This window comes from Bubalus kerabau, chromosome 7 (assembly GCF_029407905.1).
Source record: "Bubalus kerabau isolate K-KA32 ecotype Philippines breed swamp buffalo chromosome 7, PCC_UOA_SB_1v2, whole genome shotgun sequence".
NCBI lineage: Eukaryota > Metazoa > Chordata > Mammalia > Artiodactyla > Bovidae > Bubalus > Bubalus kerabau.
Genome location: NC_073630.1, coordinates 109,003,735 through 109,009,593, shown reverse-complemented (window position 1 = coordinate 109,009,593; position 5,859 = coordinate 109,003,735).

Below are 5,859 nucleotides of genomic sequence, written 5' to 3'. Positions count from 1 at the left end.
TACTATTGTGTTTCCTCCAACATTCTTATTAACTTAAAGACCATGTGGCGGTGGTGGTTTAGCTGCCAAGTCCTGTCTGACCCTTGTGGACCGCATGGACTGTAGGCCACCAGGCAAGAGTATTGGAGTGGGTTGCCATTGCCTTCTCCAGGGGATCTTCCTGACCCAGGGATGGAACCCAGATCTCCTGCTTTGCAGGTGGATTCTTTACTGACTGAGCCACCAAGGAAGCCCTAACCTAAAGACCATGCTGCTGCTGCTAAGTCACTTCAGTCGTGTCCGACTCTGTGAGACCCCATAGACGGCAGCCCACCAGGCTCCCCCGTCCCTGGGATTCTCCAGGCAAGAACACTGGAGTGGGTTGCCATTTCCTTCTCCAATGCATGAAAGTGAAAGTGAAGTCGCTCAGTCCTGTCTGACTCTTAGAGACCCCATGACTGCAGCCTACCAGGCTCCTCCGCCCATGGGATTTTCCAGGCAAGAGTACTGGAGTGGGGTGCCATTGCCTTCTCCGATAGTGGAATAAAAATAAACATCAGGATTTCCCTGGTGGTCCAGTGGTTAAGAATTCACCTTCCAATGCAGGGGACACAGGTTGGATACCTTGTCTGTAAACTAAGATCTCACATGCCTCAGGGCGACTGAGCCAAGCTACAGAGCCTGTGCCCCACAACTAGAGAACGTGCCTGCCGCCACAGAGAAAAGCCACACACCCCGATTCTGCATGCGTAACGAAGACCTGACAGAACCAAATAAATAAATTGAAAGCTTAAAAAAAAAGTTTTTGTTTTTTTTTTTTTAAAGGGACTCCCCTGGTGGTCCTGTGGTTAAGAATCCACCTGCCAGTGCAGGGGACATGGACTTGATCCCTGGTCTGGGAGGATCCCACATGCAACTGAGCCCTCAGGCCACAACTACTGAAGCCCGTGCACCTAGAGCCTACGCTCTGCAACAAGAGAAGCCACTGCGATGAGAGGCCCGCACGCCGCAACCAGAGAGTAGCTCCCACTCACCGCAACTAGAGAACGCCCGTGTGCAGTGACAAAGACCCGGTGCAGCCAAAAATAAATAAAAAGTGTCCAGGAGGGCTCACCCTGAGGATGAATACCAGGTTCAGTTCTTCCGTCGTCCTGGACAGTGGCTTCAGGAACCCGCAGATCAGAGCCTGGGTCCTGGCTGCCACATCCCAGTCAGGTCATGGGCAAGCTCCTCAACCTCCCAGAAACTTCTGTGGGTTCACTTTTCTGTGGTGGTTTGTTTAGTCACTAAGTCGTGTCCGATTCTTGTGACCGCATGGACTGTAGCCTGCCAGGCTCCTCTGTCCATGGGATTCTCCAGGCAAGAATACTGGAGTGGGTTGCCAGGGCCTTCTCCCACTTTTCTGCAGCACGAGGTGAATAGCTTTCGGTAGTCTTACAGGGCTCAAATGATCTCCTCATCCACTTGAAAACACCTGCCCAGGGCCTGGCTGCCGACAGCTTCTGAACGCATCCTTCCTCTCCGCCGTCCGGCAGAGCTGCGCTGGCCCCTGCAGGCTGAGTTGCCTTGTAGTGCTGTCTAGGGAGCTTCCAAGTGAGAGCAAGTGCGTGAAACTAGTTACACATGTGGACAGCGGAAGTCACTGGTCTCTAGAGCTGCTCGCACAAAGGACTAGGGCTCGTGAGGACACCTCCAAATCCTGTCGTCATCAGCGCTGGCTTGGAAATACAAGACAGCCATTGAGAGAGCAACATAGGTTAGGGGAGGGTTTCCATGGAAACACTTCAGGGAAGTCAGCCTTGAAGTCAGGTGCAGGTTCAGCTCCTGGCGCTCCCCAGCCTGAAGGGCACTGCCGTCCCGCAAGGCTGGAGCGGCGCGCGTCATCCCCGCCCTGCAGATGGGAGAGCCTGCGGTTGTGGGAGGCTGGCGACCTGCCCAAGGACGTGTAGCTGGTAAGGCTGAGGCCTCAGGTCTCCTTGCGGGGGGCGTGCCTGGCTGTGAACTTGAAACTTGACCTCTGGTGCAAACGTGCAAGCACACTCAGTCATGTCCGACTCTGTGCAACCCCATGGACTGCAGCCCTCCAGGCTTCTCTGTCCATGGGGATTCTCCAGGCAAGAATACTGGAGTGGGTTGCCATGCCCTCCTCCAGGGGATCTTCCCAACCCAGGGATCAAGCCCCCATCTCCTGCGTCTCCTGTATGGCAGGCCGATTCTTTACCACTGAGCCATCGAGGAAGCCCTAGTCGCATATGGATGGTCATCTCCCTGGGCCTCCTCGCTTGTTCCCATGCTCATCCCCACCACCTCTTTCTAGCTCCTCCCTAGTATGCCAGCCCCAGCAGCTCTTCATGCCCACCAGGACCTCCAGCCCGTTGGTGAGCTCATCTTCTTACAGCGCCTCCCCTCTTGTGTTCCTGTCCACCTCCTTCCCAGGCTGTACCCCGTGGGCTGACGTGCTCTGGTCCACCCTCCAGCTTCTCTGTCCAGCTACCCTGCTGAGCCCTGCCCTCTGCTCCTGCACACAGGGTGCGGAGCCTGGCTGGCGGGGAGCAGCCGCCCTCTGGTTTCTAACACAGCTCGCTCCTGGTGAGGTCGGGGTCCGTCTGGCCTCCTTCCTCGGTGATCAAGGCCCTGTGCTCTCCTGGATGACTTTTCCTCCGTCTTCATGGTGCTCTCCAGCCTCTGCCCCTCCCTGCCCCATCCTCAAGGCCCAAAGAATAAGATTTGCCTAGGCCTTCCAGGGCTTCCCCGGGGGCTCAGCGGGTAAAGAATCCACCTGCAATGCAGGAGACCCGGGTTCAGTCCCCGGGTCGGGAAGATCCCCTGCCGAAGGGAATGGCAACCCACTCCAGTATTCTTGCCTGGAGAATCCCATGGATCGAGGAACCTGGCGAGCTACAGTCCATGGGGTCTCAGAGTCGGAGGCGACTGAAGCCAAGGTAACCATCCTTGAATAAATCTGCATGACTGGGACAATAGTTTGACCTAAATAAAAGTTTAGGGAAAAAATGAAAACCAAATCTTTAAAATTCGTATTTCCTGCCTCTTTCTTTCTCCCCTTACTACTCTGCCCCAAAGTCTTAACCTAAATAAGGAAGAACTCAGGAGTGGTAAAATGTGCGGAAGCGTGCTAGTGTGTCCTCGAGTGGGGGATTATGTTGCAGTGCGCCAGGCCTTGACTTTGTGATACACACATAACATGGCCATCCCCAGCGCGAATGAGTGCCTGTGTGTGTGTGTGTGTGTGTGTGTACATGCACATCACTGGCCCCAGAGTCAGGAGGCCTGCACTGTGTTCTCAGCCCCATCACCAGCGTGTGACAAATGCCCTCCCTTCTCTGGACTTCAGTATCCTGATGACGGGATGAGGTCTCCACGGTTCTGTTGCTCTGTGAACACTCTAGATGGCTCATGACTAGGCTCCTGTAGATCCTTCCAGGGCCAAGAATAGCCTTTCATTACAAAGTTGGAGTGCAGAGGCCAAGAGATTGGGCAGGTCTTCAGAAGCACCCCAGCATCTTAGAGCTGGACGGGACCTTAGGAATCATATCCTGTTTCCATACGGATCTTCACCTTCTGTGAGGTCAATGGGAAGTCTTGTTAACAATGCAGATCTTTATCATTTTGCTGCTATCAAAATCAAATTGACCAAATCTGATTCTTGGTCAGGGCCAAGGCCTAGGAACTGCATTTTATCAAGTTTCCCAGGTGATTCTCAGGCAGGTGTTGTCAGGACAGTAGTTGAAGATGCTCTGCTGTAGTCTGCATCCCTCAACAGATAGATGCCCTGAGCTGGGAGGGGATGTGCCCAGGAATAACAGCAGCTTCGTGTTCGTCCTGTGCCAGGGACAATGGAAACGCTTTACGAGCGTCAACTCTTTTAAACTCCATGACACCCTCAAGGAGATCCTGCGATCCTCCCCATCTACAGAGGAGGAAAAGGACCTCCTTGGAAGGTCAAGGAACTTGTCCAGTTTCACCCAGCCAGGAGGTTGGGTCCCAAGGTTCCGGGTGAGTTACTGACCCCAAAATTAGGATCAGACCCAGCCCAGAATGCAGGGCTCATCTGCCAGGAGGTTGATGGTTTCCAGAAACCAACCTGCTCCTGAAACAAAACTCACCTCTGCAGGGGCTCATCCCACCCTCTTCTTTTCAGTTTCTTCTTTTTTCTAAGTGAATGAAACAGAAACATCAGAAAATACAAGAAGTGAAAAGGAAAAGTATTTCCGTCACCCAGAGGTGACAATGATGTTGATAATGATGATAAATGTGGCTCTTGTCCTGACCACAACGGATACCTGCTGAACACCCCCGCCTCTGCTCTGCACTTCACATGCATTTTCTCATTAAGCCCCTTCAACACCCGAGGAAGCTGAGCACTGTTTACACCTGGATTTGTTTCCTCTGCTCAGATACAACAAAACTTAGACACATTAACATTTTAAAGATCTGTTTGTACCATACACTCTTCTTTTTGCCTTGTCACAAAACAAATTGTCATAAGCATCAGTTCAGTTCAATCACTCAGTTGTGTCCGACTCTTTGCAACCCCGTGGACTGCAGCACGCCTGGCTTCCCTGTCCCATCACCAACTCCCAGAGCTTGCTCAGACTCATGTCCATCAAGTTGGTGATGCCATCCAACCATCTCATCCTCCGTCATCCCCTTCTCCTGCCTTCAGTCTTTCCCAGCACCACGATCTTTTCCAATGAGTCATAAGCATCATTCCTTGTCAAAAAATGTGTTGACCCCAGCACTCTGAGTCCCCATTTCCTATCACACCCACTGCGGTTTGAGGCTGTTGGTGAAGGGTCCAGCACAGTTCTGGGCGGAAGGCAGGTGCTCCACATAAAAAGCTCTCTCTCCCATGCAGTTCCAAGGAAATCTACAGGCCACCCAGGCTGTTTCATGTCAGGTTTGCTTCTGGCCACCAGGTGGTGGTATAGCCCCTCAGAATAAGCTGAAACTGCAGCTGGGGGAACCTCAAACGCTAAGGCTGCCCCCAGAGACTGCCAGGGCCACTTGCATCCACCTGAGTCCCTCCCCCTGCCTCCCACCCCACACCACGTGGGAGCCTGTTGGTGACCTAACATTCTCCTTCCCCAGTTTGGAGGGATGTGTCCTAGAAAGGGGAGTCATTTGCTCATTTATTTTTCAACCTCCTGAGTGCTGACAATGTCCCCCGACTCCAGGGTTCAAGTTTTAAGAGGAGACGTTACGGTTCACTGGGTTCTCAGTCTCCTCTGTACAAATGGGCTCTAAAAATAGCTGAGACTCACGGGTGACCTGTGAAAACCCGATCCTGTGTAAAGGAAGCCAGACACAGAAGATCACATGTCTTGCATGGTTCCATTTATATGAAATCCCCAGAATAGGCGAATTCATAGAGAAAGAAAGCAGATGAGCGGTTGCCAGGGCCTGGGGGAGGGTGGGATGGGAAGTGACTGCCAATGAGTCTGGGGTTCCCACCGGGGATGATGAAAAGATTCTAGGACTAGATAGTGGTCGTTAAGGGCTGAATTGTGTCTCCCTCCCCCCAAAATAAGACCGTAAGTCTGGGACCTGATCCCACAGAACCATGTCCTTAGAAGAAGGGACCCCAGAGGTGATCAGGAGGTGGGGACCAGGCTCCCCTGGCTCCTAAGGGGTGGCCTCAGTGAGCTCACCTGCAGGATCCCTGGACACGTGAATCGGACGCTGACACTGTCTGCCCTCCTCCTTCTGCCTTCAGGACAAAAGAATCCTGAGCCCCAGAGCCGGCCTCACCGTCTCCTGAGAACCCTCTAAGCTGCCTGGGCCTGGCCCATGATGTGCTGACAGAGAAGAGAAAGGAATTGTGGAAATCCCGTCTCTCTCACAAAACCCTGGCTTTTGAAT